Genomic DNA, 18,709 nt, shown 5'->3' with positions numbered 1-18,709 from the left:
GTGTGTGTGTGTGTGTGTGTGTGTGTGTGTATACCACAGCTTTTCCACTTAACCTTAGAAGTAGGACCAAAAGTGGAGTGAAGCCAGAGAGTACTGACTTCACTGGTCATGTTACACAATAGACATTTTCCTAAGTGCAATGATGTGGCATTCTAAAACTTGTGATTCCACAAACTTGAGATGATTTTGAGAAGTTTGCCAGGTGTCTAGTTATAGCACCTTTACAGAGCAGGCTCTCAGAGAGACTTCTTCTCTGTACTGAAACCACCACCTCCCTTCTGGGCAACTGATTTCACAATGGTGCTGGTTGCAGGAGACCTTCTCTTTTATAGTCTGAAATGGTTTCTTGGAAATCTGTTTCCTTGCTCCATTTATTTTGCCCAAGAAACTTAACTTTTGTTTGTTTTTAAGTCCTTTGACATGAGGAGAGCTTGGTAAACAGGAGGCCTAGGGGTTCTCCATACAAACTTCTATTTGTCTGGACTGGAGAGAAAAAAGCACTTCCTGTACAAGCAGGAGAACCAGAAATCTGATGTCCAAGCACCACCTAAAATTACAGGTGCAGCAGGTCGCCTGTATCCCCGATGCTCTGGAAAAAGATGCATCTTACCGTGAGGTAAGATGACTAGGCAGACTACCCAAATAGGCAAGCAAGTCCTGGATTTTGCCTTAATATTATGGAAAATGAGTTCTACCTCCATGTATGATGTGTACACGAATGCATGCATGTATTCATAACCAAACATGCACGTACACCAACACTTGAACATACACCACAAACACACATACATATACATCCAACTTCTTAGTGTCTATGGAAATGGCTTACACTATTTTGCGCACCTTTCTGCTCACTCATTGACTTTCATTTGGCTTTTCTTTTGCCATCCTTTTCCTTCATCGAAGACAAAGTTTGTGTTGTTATTCTGTGTAGCATGTGTGTGAAGGTCAGAGAATAGCTTTGTGGAATTGATTCTATCCCTTCATCTTTACTTGGGTTCTGGGGATCACAGTCAGGCTACACTGTTGCTTGAATTTGAAATGTATTTGTGCTACATAATTGTACAAATTAGGTTTTATATGGAAATATAAATTGTGGCCATTTTTCCTTTTACCTTTTTTTCTCTTGATTTTGTGAGTTTTGAGAGCAACATTTTTCTCTCTAGTATTGAAATTAGAAGTTTCTGTGCCCTTTTTATTTAATATTACAATAAGTGTGCAGCAGTTTAGAACAAAAGGTAAGAAATGGACCATTATCACTTAGCAGGACAGTATAGGATAGCCCATCTTGATAATTTATTTATTGAATGCTTTAATCTCTACCTCGAATTTTTACAATTTCTCCTTAAATTTGAGGACTGTTAGTTTGAGCATTACCATAAAGATTTAGTTATCCTTCTAAATAGTAAGATGGTGATAAATACTACTTGGTACCTATTAGCTGTTGATAATTAATAGCCATGGTTTTCAAGGTAAACTATTAGGTGCCCTCAGACTTGCTATCTAGACATTGAGCTTTTGATCCTTCTTCCCAAGTAGTAGGGTTTCAGATGTGTGACACTCACTGCCCAGTTTGTTTGCTTGGGGTTGAGCTCAGGGTTTCATGTCTGCTGGTAAGACACTTTACCATTTGAGCTGCATCCCAGCCCCAGCACACTTTGTTATATTTACCTAACCAAAAGCATTTATTAGTACTGAAAGTGCAAATACTGTTTCTCTAAAGTTTACAGTGGGGTTCCCCACCACCACCACCACTTTTACAGAATTCTTTTGGGAATGCAATGACTCAAAACTCAATAGAGACAAGTCTTAAAAGCTGGCATTAGCTACACATGGTAACTGCATCCCTGTCTCAGTACTCTGAAGGATATCTTTTGGAGATGTACACTTTGGCCTGTTTGTAGACTGAAGTATTTTGAAGTTAACACCTTTACAGTAATTTACAATGGTTCAGTAGTTCAAAGTGATTCTATAGTACTTAGCGAGGCATACAATGAAAATGAAGCAACAGTGAAAAGTTATATTCCTGAATCACTGAATGTGGCTTCCTTTCGATCTTTCTTCCTTCTTCTGTTTTGTTTTTGTTTTAAGACAGAATTTCACTATGAAGTCCAAGCTGGCCACAAACTTTTGGCAACTTCCTGCCTCAGTCTAGCTTCCCTGATAGTGTGAGCCAACATTCAGCAAACATCAGTTTTTACATATTACATCTACAGAAGTATATTTGTTTTACATTTTATTTATTTTGTGTGTGATGTGTGGAAGGGTTAGTACCCAAACATCATGTGTGCGGAGGCAGAGGAGAACTCTCAAAAGGTAATCAGTTCTCTCTGCCCACCAAACTTGCGTCTGCAGGCTGGTATAACAAATGTTTTTACGCAGTGAACCACTGCTCTGTTTCTGTATTGTTTCTCAAACTAAGGATTACCAAAGGAATAAGTTCCTGTATTGTTTCTCAAACTAAAATTATACCAAAGATATCAAAGAAGGATATCTTTTGGAGATGTACATTTTGGCCTGTTTGTAGACTGAAATATTTTGAAGTTAACACCTTTACAGTAATTTAAAACTTTTCATTTCCACTGTAAATCTGTACTTACTGTATTCTGTGTTAAACACTACCTTTCCCTTTGATTCATGAAGAGCCTTAAGCATCCCTGAGAACTACCTAGGGCATATTGGCTTTGAATGGTTCAGAAACCAGTTCTTTAGGAATAGAAGGTAAGGGATTTACATCTCTTGGTCTGGGCTTTGAGACTCCCAAGGTGTCTCATAGTCACTCAGGGTCGCTTAGCAAAGGATATTCCCCAATCATTGCAGGAGATTCCCAGTGTTTTAAATTTTATTTTTTGAAACTTTGACTCCTATTCTAATTTATTTTAAATAAAAAACTTTGTTTTGACTTTTGTTTTTCACTTATTTATTGGTGGGTAGCAGTGTGTATCGGTCAAGACACCTTTTGGGAGTTCTTGTCCACCTTTTTGAAGCAGTCTGTCTTGTTTTTGTTACTCTGTAATCCAGGCTAGCTGGCCATACCTTCCACAGGAGTGCTGGGATTGTAGGCATATGCTATTATGTCCGCCTTCTTAAATGTGGGTTTCAGGGACTGAACTCAGTCTTGAGACTTGTACAGCTAATACTTTTTACCCACTCTTTAATCTTTGGTTCTAGCCAATTTAAAGGTAGGCCTTGGAGACTTTAGCTTTGTTGTATTTAGGCTGGGGTCTAGTGGATTTCAGCTTTAAGACCAATAAAGCCCTGTGCTAGAGAAGTGGATATTGGGTGCTAGTTGACTTGAGAAAGCCCAGTACCTCCCAGTTCATTTTGTGGCTTTTTAAGCCACAAGCAAATCAAAAGAGAAAAGTGTGGTTTGGGGGTGACAGAGTTAGACATGTCTGGTTTTCCTACTTCAGGAACTTGAGTTATCAAGGTTGTGGCCATGTAGTATAGAGGTCAGGTCAGTGTAAATCAGTCTGATTGACTGTTAAGTAGTTTCAGAATTCATGTGTTTCTGCTTTTTCTTCTAGTTAAGGGAAGCTTTGATATTGGTAGAAAGCTGTTAAACAAATTACATGGTGCATTGTAATGTGACAGGAAGGAGAGACTTCCTTGTCCCCACTTGTAATTGTTGTTGATTTCTTTGTCAAATGGCTTTTAGATACCATTAAGTTCTTGAAGAGCATCTAGAATAGACCAGAAAATCTTGCCGATCAAGGATATATCATTTACTGTACTCACTTACACTATCTTAGTTTTACTTAATGAGTCAGAAAAAAGAAAGGAGCTAAGGTTAGTGTATGCTGTTGTACTGTTACATCATTTTGTTATTGACCCTACAAAAATAAATGGTGGGAAAGATGTTGGTAACTTGAGTTTTGTGAGAGTGATTATAGTTAGTGTACTTGATATGTAAAGGGAAAGAGTGTAAATTAAGTATTATTCTACCACACAAGCCTTCTAATGTGTCTGTTAAAGCACCTATTTTAAGCTGATAGGTGACACAGAGTGTAGTGGGTTGAATTGCACAGAGTAGAATACAGCCTGTTGACCTCTGCTTTCTTTTGAGAAATGTCTATGATTCTATATTCAGTTTTCTCCACATTTATCCCACTACCAGCGCATAGCTTTTGTGAGGTAACTGTCAACCAGGATAAATGGTCAGAGGGACTTACAGGTAAAAAAAAAAAAGTTTATTTAATTGTTAGAAGCTTTTAAGAAACCTAACCATGGTGTTTAATAGTTCTGTTACTGCCTTCTGTTGCTGCTGTTGGGTAAGTGGTAGTTTAAAATTTATGTGGTGTCTTAACTGGCTAAGACTTGGGTGGGGGCTTACTATTCACACAACTGTATCGGTCTTGCAGTTTATTTACTTCAAGATTGCACATCTTATATAATGAGATGGGGGCGGGTTTCTTCTCCATGTATGAAAGAAAGTCCATACCTGTATATCCAAAGCACTAAGAGGCTAAGGCAAATATGTTCTCTCCAGCTAACATGAGTGGCCTGTGCTCAAGCTGGGAGCCAACCTGGAGAAGATAAAAGTCTCTCGGGGAGCTGTAGAGCTTAAGAGTACTGCATGCTAAGTGTCTGTGTGTGTGTGTGTGTGTGTGTGTGTGTGTGTGTGTGCGCTTGTATTTCTTAAATCTGGTCTTTTGGGCTTAAATTTTAGGTTTAAATTGGTCTGGTTTTATTCATGGTGTATTTAATTCTGATTCTTTTATGACGGCATCATCTACCTGCTGCATTCAAACAAGTGATCATTAAATTTAGATCTTAAGAGAACAAAATACGAAAGCTGATAGTGAGGTCTGGCTGAGATAGAGGATTTAACCTGTTTCTACTACCTGGGATACGAAGGGAAGGCAGGGATTGGGATGGGAATTAACAGAAGTTTTGATATTGAGTATTCTGTAAGGATGGGTAATGTATGCTATGGACACAGCATTGGATCAGATTAGTCTGTTATAGACCTGCCTAAAAGAAGGCACAGCATAGCTGTAAACAGGGCCTAAAAGCATCTGAGTACTGGTAGATGCTCCTGTCCTAGATGGCCTGGTGAAAGCTGGATCCATTTAGCCCCAGAAGCTGAATGCTTCCCCAGTCTTGGTAGTGAAGTGATCTCCAGTTTTTGCTGTCTCTTTTTCCATGAAACAGAGCAGAGCACACAATTTACCACACCCCTGTCTACTGTGTTTGGTGTGAGATTTTTCAAGTACAAAAACTGCTGTTTTGGGCTTCTCACAGCAAGTTTTAAGGGACAGGAATTATGAGCAGTGTGGTCATATTGTCTTTGGTGCTGAGGATTGCATCTGGCAAAGCAGCGATCTACCACTGGGCTATAGCACCCATCCTACCCTCCTTTACTTTCACTCTTTCTTTTCTGTCACTCAAATGGATGTGATTAGTCACTAGTGCTTTGATGTCAATGATTAACGCTCTGTAGTGGAAGTTTTCCTCAGTCCTTACTGGTGTCATACAGTGTTGTTTCTTAGGTGGAAGGTGTATCTTAATATTTCCCATTGCTGCTCTTAATTGATTTAGCTGTTGCTTTGATTCTGCCTTTGCTATCTGGCAAAACCAGAAAATAGCTGAATGTGGAGTTTTTAGCAAGGAGACATGCTTGCATTATGAAAGACAGTGTGCACTGGTAGAGAGGTTTACCTTGAACTGTGGTGAAGTATGGGGAGGGTTGCACCAGTGCAGGAAGGAAGGAAATAAACTCCAAATCTGTGTGTCATAGCTTGTCGTCATAGCTTATCATGTGGCATGTGTCAGTAAGAACACATCTATAGTGTTCTGTCAGACTGTAACTCACTTATGATCCTAAGTCAGCTCCACTTAGGTGAGTTTGAATACAGTAGTAAGATAGAAAATCTGGTTTTGTTTTACTAGATGTTTGGAATCACTAGAATATAACCTTTAATATTTTTAAAATATTCTCAAATTTAAACTTACAGAAATTTACAGCAGCCTTGTAAATAATTCCTTTGTGACACTTAGCAGAGTCTGAATACTTTTTTGTCAGGTGTTATTGTATTATTCTAGTCAGAATGTTCTTTTATTCTGGTTGCTGGTTTTTGTGGTTGTGTATGCTGCACGATTGTGTGTGTGTGTGTGTGTGTGTGTGTGTGTGTGTGTGTGTGTGTACACACATATGTGGAGACCAGGAGACAACTTCAGAAGTCATTTCTTAGGAAGCATACACCTCATCTTCTGAGGCAGGGTTGTTTTCCCTGACTTGGGGCCAGCCATTAAAGGAGGCTGTCAGGCTAGAGAAACATAGGGATCCCCCTCTGGCTTCCCAGCACTGTGTTCTACTGTTTTCTGTTATTTTTGGTTTGGGGATGGTTGGTTGGTTGGTTGGTTGGTTGGTTGGTTGGTTGGTTGGTTGGTTGGTTTGCAGGATTATAGGGTCTAACTCAAGTCCTGTTCTTGCACAGCAAGCATTTCATACCAACAGTCAGTGTTTTTCCTGACTTAAGAATTGACTTACATATTGTATTCTTTTTATTATATATTCTTTTAGCATATGAATATTATCATAAACACCTAAAACAAGGATATTTTATAAAAACTTTACTGTTACCAAATGAAGAAAATATAAAACCAGTATTCTCTAACTGCTTTTACTGTTTTTGTCAATGCTGTTTTTGTTGTTTGTTTGCTTGCTTCATTTTGTTTTTTTGAGACCAGGTCTCACTCTTAAACACAGACTGGCTTGAAACATGACAATTGAATGCTTTCATGCCAACAAACAACCAACTACCCCAAAACCAAAAATAACAGGAAACAGTGGAACACAGTGCTGGGGAAGCTGGATAGGAGGATCCCTGTGCTTCTCTGGCTAGGAAGCCTCCTTTAATGGGCTAGCCCCATGTCAGGGAAACCAGCTGTGCCTCAGAGGATAAGGTGGGTGTCTTCTGAGGTGTCTCCTCGTCTCCACATATGTGTACGCATATATGCAGTTGTGCAGCCCATAGAACATAGATGCTAGATGTATAGGTGTGGACCCATATTCCCAGCTCCAGTAAATGTTCATTAGCTTGTCTGTTTCAATCTAAGAACTCTAACCTGAGCCTCTCCGTGTGACATTTTCTGTCCCATCACTTTGCCCTTACTCTTGTTCTTAGGCACATTTCCTTAATTTTGATTTGTTTTTACAGGCATGGATGTGTTTTAAATGGGTGGCAAGCGTTTTGCAGGATCATCAGATTGGGCTCATCAGTGTTCTCATGACTGAGAAACTGCCGATGGTATGAGTTTCTCATTGTACCACATCAGGAGGCATGTGTCCACCCGTGTCTTCGTCAGGAATACATTTTCATTGTCTGATTAGTATGAGATCTTCTGGGTTCTCCAAGTTCAAATAAGTCACCTGTGGAGATGCACCTTGATACTTGGTGTATAGCAGCCCTCATGTAACCTTCATCCACGAGCTTCAACCAACCTCTGATAGTTTGGCCTGAATTATTAACATGGCTGTAGTGACTCCAGTGATTAGTGTCAAGTCTTTAACTGCAGGAGGGAACCCTTTTCAGCTGCTGTGCCAAGAGTTTAGTGTTGGACAAGATGCTGTCTCATGTAACTTGTACAGTTTTAAGCATTTTTGCACCCTCTGAGATAAACCTGCTCTTTTCCTCTCTCTTTAACAGTACTTCAGTTGTGTTCTTTTTTATTTCTTGAGGTTGTTCCTTCCAGTTTCCCATAATTGTTATTCCAAAGAGATAACTTTCTGAATTTATAGCCATTCTTTTATGTTCCTGACAAAGCTAATTTATTTACTAGTGTTGTACTTGATTATATGATACTCAATTCCAGAAGTGGCTTGCTGTTAATACAGTGGCCTGTCATCTACTCAAGCCTGAGGCTCAAGTACTAGGTTTAGGAGCCAGAAAGATCCAGCCTCAGCTCCGTAGTCTGCAGAGTGCATAATGTACACATGCTTGTAGGAAGGAGGATGGAGTGTATGTGCAAAACTCTTGTGTAAGAGGTTTTCTAGGAAGTTATAAACTGTGAAATGTTGAATTATTTCTTAGATCTTTTGTTACTATATGTAGATTATAAATATTTGTTTTGAATAAACTCATTTAGTCATCTTTATAGCATAGTGTATGTGCAGTATTTTAGCAGTAGATATTGTAAAGTATTTAAAATAATTGTAAAAGTTACCAGCCTTCAAAGTTATTGTTTGTGGTTTTTTTTTAATCATGTTGCATCTGTTAAGTATTTATCTTATATTCATGAAATAGTAAAGTGAGTCCTAAACTTTACTATAGATAATGAGAACAGTATAGGTATATTGAACCCTGTGTACATATAGAAGAAAGTTATCTGGATTTTCAAGAACCATTTTATTGAAATTTATTTTGCCTAGAGTTTATTGCTAATAAGAAAGGAAAGCATGAGCTGTCTAAGCCTAAAGTCTGCTCATGTGTGTAACTCCCTGTCAGCCAGGATTTTTTTTTTAGTACTGAAATTGTATGTACTCACTAATAAGTGGACATTAGCCAGAACACCTAGGATACAATCCACGGAACTCAAGGTTAGCAGGCAGAAGGGCCCTAGTGAGCATGTGTCAATCCCACCGGGGAGAGAAAAGAAAGCCATCACGGGAGGCAGAGCAAGGGCCCGACCAAAGGAAACTTTTCAGGTATTGGGAGGGGAAGATTGAGAAGCCCTGAAGGCCAGCAGAATGAATGGCAATATGCAACCTGTGGGGAGATAGCTGGGAGGGGAGGGACCAGAATGTACCAGAGACCTGGAAGGTGAGAGACTTTATTTAAGAGGTTCTTCGCCTTCTTGCTTAAATTTATTCCTGGGTATTTTTGTTTCAAAGAAACTTGGAATCGGACTTATTTCCTAATTGTATTTTTTTTTTTTATTCAATTTACATCCTGGTCACAGTCCCCTACCCTGCTCTCTCCCTAGTCCCACCCTTGCAAATCTCATTGCTGCTGCCTCTTCTCTTTAAAGAAGAAAATCCCTCTTGGGAATCACTTTATCCTAGGACATCTGGTCTCAGCAGGACTAGGCATATCCTCTCTCACTGAGGCCCAACCAGGCAGACCAGGTAGGGGAAAAAGAATTCAGTGGCAAGGAACCTAGACAACCCCAGCTTCACTCGTTAGGGGACAACCTACATGCAGACCAAGTTGTACATTTGCCACTAATATGTAGGGGATCTAGGTCCATCTTCAGCATGCTCCCTGATTGCATGTTCTGTGAACCCCCATGTTCCAGGTTAGTTGACTCTGTAGGTCTTCTTGTGGTGTCTTTGAACCCTCCAACTTGCCCAAGCCTATCCCCTTATTCTTCCACAGCCTGATGTTTGGCTGTGGGTCTCTGTATCTGCTTCCATCCTCTCCTGGGTGAGTAAGGCTAGAATTTAAAAAATAAATTGGATAACAATATGGGCAGTAGTACCACTGAAGAGTACTCTGCTTCAGTTTTCTTTATTTACTTATTGTGGGGAGCATGGGCGAAAGAGGGTTATACATTTGTCACAGCATGCATGTGGAGATCCAGGGACAACTTGAATGAGTTCTTTTGATCAATAAGCTCTGGGGATCACTCTTCAGGCTTGGCTACAAGAGCCCTTACCAGAGGATTCTTCTTTCTAGTTCCTGCACCAAGTTAAAGTGGTGCCATTTTTATCTAGGAGAATTTTTTTAATGGAAACCTCTAAAATATTTCTATTTGTTTCTGCAGTGCAAATTGTTATGCCTGCCTATGTATACATAGTGAAGTGAAGATAAGATTTTATCCTAACTGTAATTCCCTCCTGATCTGTAAACTGTGATTTTCCTGTGTTTAATGGTTCCGTTTGAGTAGGATTATGTAATTCTTACAGAAATGCACCTTCTCCCACCTTATTCATCCACAGCAGGGGTGGTACTCTAGGACGGACACTGGGGGCCTGTGCTGCAGGTCCTCATGGCACGTGTCAGGCATAAAGGTAGCGATTCCTGCTGTAAGAATAGGACTAGGACTTCTGTCTCTTAAGAGCTGTCCTTGGAACACTGAAGGTCCTTGACCACTTGTAAAGATGTGGCAGTTACTCCAAATAAATTGCTAAGCTTCAGAAAAATTAAGAATACCTAGTTTAAATAACTTTGGGTCAAATGATTTTAAAAAATAACTCTTGCTCACATAGTCTATGGCCCTGTGTAGAAGAGTCGTTAGGCTATAGTTATGTATTAATATGTTCTCTCATTAGTATTAATACTAATGCTAATTAATAGTATTCTTTCACAAGTTTCATCAACATCCCTCTTGTGTTGTTGATGAAAGCATTCCTTTAACTTTTAGATGATTAAAATGTTAATTTACATTTTAAGTTTTAATGTCTCAACTCTGTTTCATGTTAAATGTGTTACAGGAATGAATCTGAAGTCTGCTGCAGTAAAACACTGAAGGCTTTAAAATGTTTTCTTGCATAAAAGTGAAACTTTAAGTAGCTGCTTATGAGGATAGGGAAGGCAGGAAGCTAATGTCTGTCTCAAGACACAGGACAGCTGTCTGCTCACCGACCTCAACTGTGTGAGTAGAGACCTAAGCCTCTGACCTTATATAAGTGGACATACAACTTACCTTAAAAACTAAAGTATGCGAAGCTACGCCCAAGCCAGCATGATAAGGCTTGAAGGCCTCTTATTTCTGGTGGATAGGATTTGAGGGGTGGAGTGGATAGTAGGTATTTAGTCATAAGGTACTATTAGCAGTAACACAATGCTAGTGACCTACATCTTTAAGATATTATTCTAGGTTAGTATCTACATGATTAATTTTCTTGTGAAGATTATGATTTTTTAGATTGCTATTTATTTTATAGTTAATTTCAGCGAGCTATAAAATTTATTTTAGGAATTAAGTGTTGTAATATGGGACTTCTTTCTTTATAACGTAGTAATATAAAGAAAGCATTACTTAAAAGTAAAGGAATGCTTATTTCTTTAATACAGTTTGAAATGTTTTAATGTATTTTATTATTTAAGTACCTAGACAAATTAATTCATAGAGATGGGGAGAAAGGAGTTTTTTCTCTTTTGCCAAGAGTTATCACCTCAAGAATCCTCTTTGGAAGACACCCTTTTTTCCTACTTCAGAGTTTGTTGATGGATTTTAGGAATGAGGCTCTAGTTTGGATTCCCCTCTCTTCAGGAGAACATGCAGTGTGTGCGGGTAGGCTTCTGGACCTATTCGGTGTTTACTGTGGCTGAGGCAAAGAGCATCAGCAGCTGCTTGCTTGTTACTGTATTTGTAGTCACTTTCTCTTTAGTGTGACAAATGGCTGATCCTTCAAAGCAGTGACACAGAAGACACACAAAGCAGTGATGAATGCATACTGAATATGGATAATTCCGTTGAAAAACAAAGGTTTCTGTTTGCTGATTCTTTTTCATTGGTTGATCAAGTAACACACAAATGTGTGTGTCTGAGAAGCTTCGGAGGAGAGAGATTATAATCCCTTGTTTAAGAGTGACAAGCCTCACTGTACTGGTGCTCTGGCCTTTGAAACCGGCAGTTTAACTTCTTTAGCTAGTTGTTTGGCAAACTTTACTGGTAAAACTAAGATAAATTATTTGGTGTTGCACTTTTAAAAGAAAGAAGGGGAAAAATTAAGAATCCTAGATTCTTTCCTGTCTTTTTAGAGTCAAAAATAAAGGCAATTGAAGATGAGAGAAGCCTTTGGCGTGTGATCTCCAAAGTGAGATTAGGGAGAAAGGAGAAGCAGTAGAAAAGGGAAGCCTGATAACTAGATAACCAAGGAACTAGGTAAATTAGTGGCAGGTTTTCCTCTGGCTTCTGCCACTCTGGAGTGAGTCTCTGTTCTTAGTTCTCTTATCAGGGGTATGCAGGGCAGAACTAAGGAGCCAAGCATCTGTTTCAATCCAAGGTCTGTGCAGATGATAGCACATTCTTCTCCATCTCCCCTGCCCTGCCCTTTACCTTACCAGGAAGGGGTATAGGCTTGATCCTGGTCTCTTGCCCAGATTTGTTTGCTTTTGCATTTATTATGCAGTATGATTATGATGGAGTTCTGGCTACATGAGAAGGAGTGGTCATTGTTACATGCCAAGACTATAGAGTAGAACTGTCCTGGTGTCACATCCTAGGTATTACTTTTAATAGCCAGGTGATATTGAGGAATCACTTAACCTCTCTGTTCCTCTGTAGAACGTGATACTTTTCTACCTAACACAGTGGTAAGGTTCAGTGATTCACAGCACTTGCAAATGATTGCCATTAATACTATGAAGCCTCTGTTTCTTCTTTGAGAGGAGTAATACTAAGAAATATAAATCCTCAAAGTAATAGTTTAGTTTTCTTTGTTTTTTTGTCATGCTGGGGCTTGAACCTGGGGTATCATTCATGCTGGGCATGTACTTTTTTCACAGCTATATTTCCAGCCCCCAAATAATAGACTTTGAATGTGTAGGGGTATGTGTGTGTGTGTTTGTGTGTGTGTGTGTGTGTGTGTGTGTGTGTGAGAGAGAGAGAGAGAGAGAGAGAGTGAGTTCTAACTCAGGTTGTCTGCAAGCACCTTTACCCACTGAGACATTTCTCATCAACTCAATATTAAGAATTTAGAAATGATGAACATATTCAGCTATCATAAAAAACACACAGTGAGTGATGACCCTTAGTCATCTATCCTCCCATTCTGAACTGCTGCCAGTATCCACCCATTTCACACTTTCACACGAGGATTGGCGACTTCCTGTTTCAGACAGTGCTGGCTGTTCTTTAGGATAACACTGGGTACAGTGTTTATATAATAAAGTCTGATGTGTATTGACACTGCCATTCTGTTTGTCTTGCCTGATGTGGGTACTGAACTTGTGTTCTCTGGAAAATTATACCAATGCTTGTAACTTCTGAGCCATCTCTCCAGCCCTGCAGTAATATTTTTCAAATATGAAATTGGTAGGTAAACAAGCATTAGTACAGCTACTGACTGTTTGTGTGTGGTTTGTTAGTGACTACATTTTGGATTGAAGTTCACCACTTGACTTTTTTGTATCATGAAAATGAAGGCTAACCACATCCAGGCTGGCTCTTAGGGACATAGAATAGTGTTTTTAAATACATTTTAGCCATTTGAACTCCTTTATTCTAATAAAATCATTCCTAGAAATCGGACATTGTGAATACCAAAAAGGAACCGTTGGAGCAGATTTGTGGTGCACTCTGCCCATCCACTTTCCTTTTTCTGCACCCTTTTCCTCCAACTGCATACTTGATGGAACAAAACATACTTAGATACATAAACCTGAGGGAATTATCTAGGTGATAAGATTCAGTAAAGCGTTCTTTTAATATTTTAGTTTGTATCCTGGATCCTAGTAGATGGGCTCTTATCTGAAGCTAGTTATGATATTATCGATGTGAAATTGAACAGTGATATCAGGAAGCAAGCACTAGGTCCAGTGTTTCATTTTATAGAAGTTGTTGACCATATCATTTTTTTTTTCTATTTATAGGCTGTATGAAGTCTCCTGTGTTTATCTGGGTTAAGGTTGAAGTTTTTCTTGAGTAATTTGTTTTTCTTTAGAATATTATGCCTATTAAGTATCCAAGTACTCATATTAGCTGTTCTAACTGGTGGAAGGAATAACACCAACTCGTTTCAGATTAGCAAGCAGATCATATTGACTAAATTTTATTTAATGACAGTGTATTGGTTGCTTTTCTCATTCTGTGGGGAGGGGAAAAAAATCCTTGGGCAGCTGTGATTGCTTAGCAGGTAGACACTTGGTGCCAAGCCTGACAGCCTAAGTTTGATCTCCAGAGTTCACACAGTAGAATGAGAAAACTGATATTTATAAGTGTGTCCTCTGACTTCCACACGTGCTATGGCACATGCCCCTCCCCCAACAAATACATAAATACTGTACTAGTTAGGGTTACTTTTACTGTGATGAAACACCATGACCATGGCAACTCTTAGAAAAGAGAATATTTAACTGGGCTTGCTTACATTTGGAGGATTGGGTCACTATAATCATAGTAGAAGCATGGCAGTATGCGGGCAGACATGGTACTGGAGGAGAGGTAGCTGAGAGTTCTATATCCAGAAAGGTAGGCAGTAGAAGAACACTGGGCTGGCTTGAACATATGAAACCCAAAGCCTACTTCCAGTGACACACTTCCTTCAGAGAAGCCACACCTCCTAATGGTGCTACTCCCTATGAGCAGTGGGAGCCATCTTTATTCAGATCACCACAAATACATTTTAATATTTTAGGAATGTAAATTATCAAATTTTCCCATGCCCCCTCCCTTCCAATTTTTTCCATCCTACATAATTATTCCTTCCAATTTTATTTACCCTGCCACTGATTTAAGTGCACATGCACGCGGCCTCTTAGGGGCTACACACACAGAGTGAATGAATGGTATGTTTTATAAATTGACAAAACCAACTTTCCTGTTTTGGCTGGAAGTTCAGGGTACAGTTACATGGCAGGAGTGAAGGGCAGCTGTCACATTGTGTCCATAGTAGGTAAGCAGAGAGCCAGTGGTGCTGTTTGATTTGTTGTTGTTTGGTTTTTATTTTGTTTTTTGGGGTTTTGTTTTTTTCCCCTTTTTATGCAGTCCAGAACGCCAGCCATGTGATGGCTATATTCACTTTCTTGGTACATCTTCCTTATACTGATACACTTACACCCTCATACACTGAGAAGTATATATGGCCAGGGTGATTCTAAATCCAATCAAGTTAACAATGAGCTTTAACCACCACACACACTCTCTCTGACTTCGTTTTTTCTTTGATAGACGTTTTTTTTATTCTTTTGATGTCCAACATTCATTTTTATCCCTGTGAACTCTCTTCAAAGAAATATGTGACTTAAATGGAAGTATGTAATGAGCAGTACTTTTTAGGGCTCCTTTCAATTATAAGCTGGGAGAATTTCATTTGCTGATTATTTAACTGCAAACTCCTCTTTGGCATGCATAATAAGCTGTTCACAGTGTCACCTTATTCTGTTTCTAAGGTTATTTCCAGCATTTGATATTCCAGGAAGAGTGCAGTCATTCATTAGTTAGCCATCGACACACAGGAGCACGTACATGTGAAAACAGACAGCAGTGGGATCACCAGGCAATATAACCTGTGGAACTACCAGCCATTTACTGAAATGCTCTTGTGTGGCATGTGTCTGTACTTGTTTTTATCCTTCTGCAGTGGCAACTGTATAAACAATTGGGAAGTTTGTGTTAGCAAAATAACCGACACATCACTTTATGAGCTTGGTTGTAAACCGTTCCCTGCCTTCTAACTGAGAAAGTGGTTTTTCATTTTAGGTAGAGGTGGGGCATTTTCAACTAATTCCTAACAAGTGATCTATTATGTGGTGAGCAGGCCTTTGAGGCAGTGTTCTTGTTGAACCATAGTCTACAGACAAATGATCTCTGAGTAACAACTGCACCCCTCCCTCTAATTTTAGAACTGTAGTTGCTGATGTAAATCTCACCCAGTTCTAATGTGAGTTTTTTACTGATTTATGTTGCCGTGTGTTTTCTTAATCTAATGGGCTCCTCTTGAGAATCCCATGGGGTAGAAAAGACAGCTATCACACCTATCTCTGTGTAAGGGGCTTGGACTAAGCACTAAGAAGACAGTGTCATAATCAATCTGGTTTTAGAGTTAAGCCAAGCCCATTGTTCTTTTCACTGGGTTGCCTTGTACATAAAGGTGACCCTGTATATATAGCTGTTTTGCTGTGAACTGTAGTCAGGTATCTTGTTAGGATGTTTGTTATCCCTTCCTTCAAGTGACTGCATCTTCCCTGAAAGAAAATCCACCTTTTGAATGCCATGTACTTTTTTATTTGCCTGCTTATTTTGTGGTGCGAGGGATTAAATCCAAGGCCTTGTGCATGTTAACAAGAACTCTACCACTCTTTTCAACCACTGATTTTCTTTTGGGCTTTTTTTCTCTTTTTTTTTCTTTTTAAATAAAAAGCACTGAAGTTAGAATGATTGTATTTCTAAATTTTGTTGAGTACTTGTTAGCACTTTGTGATTTTATAGCTGTTTTGATTTGGAAGGTAGATGTCTCTGTAGATACATGAAAATCAGACTTACATGTCTGTGTCCTTGTACCTATGGGGTTGAATCCATGCCAACCAGATGATCTACCATAGAGCTACATTCTCGGCTTCGTACATTGGCTGTCGTGAGCAGAAGCTGTGGCATAAAACTTCTATTATAGTAACCAGCAGAGCAGTCGGCAGCACAAGTCAGGTTATCATCCTTGAATAAAGCTATAAGAAAAGAAAAACTGATTTGCTGTCAAGAAGTCTTGCTGTGTTTTTCCTAATAGCATTTCTAACAAGTTTTGAAAGCATTCATGTATTCATCTGGCTTTTACTTGAGGACCTGCTAGATGCACTGCTTGAAGCAGGAACTGGCAAACCCTGGCCCACTTACCCAATCCTTCTCAGGCACCTTTTATTGTAAGTCCACTCATCAGTTAACATGTATGTGTGGTTTCCTTTCATTAACTAGGTCCAACTTGAGAGTTGCCTAGAGACTGTGTAGCTCACAAAGCCCAATGTTTATTATTGGTGCTTAGAGGAGGTTTGCCAACTCCATTCTAGAGTAATTGAAAATACAACTCTGAGAAGAAAAGAAAATGCTTTGTGTATTAAATCTAATTTTTGTCTTTTCTGTCCTCAACGACAGGTTATTTGTCCATCATTCAACTTTCAGTTGACCCTGAAGGCACTGCTGCTGATTACAGGCAGCTGTAGCTGTAACAGTCTGCCTCTGGGTTTGAAGGAGTCTGTTTCCTCAGCAAGCAGGCCTGTTCTCTGAAATGAGAGCCATGAACCTTAACTCTGTACAAAAGGGACTTCCGTTGGTATCATATGAACAGGAAACTACCACGAAGAAGGCTTTATTCCAGGGTGTCATTAATCCAGAGAGGATGAAAGAGGAATAAAGGATGGCAGAATCTGCACCAAGATTACATAAAGTTAATAATTTTATTGTTTTATTAGGAACTACTGTTTGGGGATAGAGAGAGAGCTCAGTGGTTAAGAGTACTTGCTACTCTTGCAAAAGACTTAGAATTTGTTCCTAGCACCTATATGGCAGCTATCCTAGTCATTGTTGTATTGTTATGAAGAGACACTATGACCAAGGCAACACTTAAAAAAAGAAAGCATTTCATTGGGGGCTTCCTTACAAGAGGAATAGCTGATCCAAAGTCTGAGGAAGAGATAGAGACAGACAGCCTCTCGTGGGCTTTCTAACTCTCAAAGACCATCTCCAGAGACACCCTTCTTTCCACCTCCTAATCCTCCTGATCCTTTAAAATGGTGCCACTCCCTGGTAATTAAGCATTCAAATACGAGCCTATGGGGGTGATTCTCACTTAAATCACCACAGTGGCTCACAGTCATCTAGTTCCAGGATCCAACATTCTCTTCTGAAATCTGCTGACACCAGACATGCATGTGGTATTCAGACATACTTCCAGGAAAAGCACCCATATATATAACTAAGCCTTAAAAAAAGCAGTATACTTTTTCTCCCTTTTATTGTTGAGATTATAATATCACATCATTTCTCCATTTTCTTTCCTCCCTCCAAACTCCCATATTACTTCCCTACTCACTCTTCCAAATTCATGGTCTCTTCATTAATTGTGATTACCTGCATGCACACACACACACAGACACACACACACTCATATATTCCTTCCTAAATATAACCTGCTCAGTGTATATGATGTTACTTATATGTATGATTTCAGGGCTAATCATATGGTATCAAGTAGTCAGTTGGTGTGGAAGACTATTAGTCCTGCTGTCATTTCTTAGTAGAGAACTAACACAAAATAACTCAATCCTTTGTGTAGGATTAAAGCCTTATGGGCTTTCTTCATTCATGTTGGTGAGACTGTGGGTTTAGCTCTTGATATCACTAGGAGACAGGACAACCACCACAATCCTCAAGCTCTTACAGTCTTTCTGCCTTCTCTTTCTTCTGCAGTACTCCTTGAGCTTTAGATACAAGAATGTTTTGTAGATACATCCAGTGGGACTCCATGACTCTGTGTTTTGATTGGTTATGGTTTTCTGTAACAGTTTCCATCTGAGCAACATGCTGACATAGATATCCATCCCTCTAGCCTCTATAGGATTAACTTTTAAGAAAAGATAAAGACCTTCCCAGGAGTTTTAGAGATAATCAAGTTGATAGAGTTCCTGGTATACATGAAGCCCATGGTTCCATCTCCAGCAACAGTTTATAGTAGCACATGTCTGTAATCCTTGCACTTGGGAGGTAGAGGGTAACAAAATAAAACATTTAGCCAAATAGCTACGTATATTTGATTTTTTTTCAAAAAGAACTACTGTCCTTCATGTATAGTGATAATATATATAACATCTTCTGTCACAATTCAAGGCCACCTCTAGGATGTCAGCTGTTTTATACCTTCTTTTATACTGCCGACCTATATGCCAACAGATTGAATCAGACAAGTTCTTTGTTGTTTTATTTTTTGAGGCAAGGTCTCACTGTGTAGCACTGGCTGTTCTGGAACTTGCCTTGGTCTTTCTAGTACTATTAATTCTGTCTCTGTGCTTCTGAACTGGGTGCTTTTTTGATATGGGGATTCTACTGTATTGTGTAGGGTGGCTTTGAACTTCAGTGGAAGTAATCCTCTTGCTTCAGCTTGCCAGTACCT

The 18,709-nt window shown here is 39.3% G+C and overlaps 1 protein-coding gene across 4 annotated transcripts in view; it reads left to right on the top strand.

The window, feature by feature from the left end:
• ZFAND6 (zinc finger AN1-type containing 6) overlaps nucleotides 1-18,709 on the top strand; it is a 60,858-nt gene that overhangs the window by 21,720 nt on the left and 20,429 nt on the right. The window contains exon 2 of one of the 4 annotated variants that reach the window (XM_080914752.1): nucleotides 10,379-10,539. The exons of the other annotated variants lie outside the window; for them this stretch is intronic. The gene's annotated coding sequence lies outside the window, so the exon portion shown is untranslated. The remainder of the gene's footprint in view (nucleotides 1-10,378; nucleotides 10,540-18,709) is intronic. 4 annotated transcript variants of the gene reach the window in all.

The sequence above is a fragment of the Micromys minutus genome (assembly GCF_963924665.1).
Source record: "Micromys minutus genome assembly, chromosome: 3".
Taxonomy (NCBI): Eukaryota; Metazoa; Chordata; class Mammalia; order Rodentia; family Muridae; genus Micromys; species Micromys minutus.
Note: the sequence above shows the minus strand (reverse complement) of the source record. Positions and strands in the feature narration are given on the sequence as shown.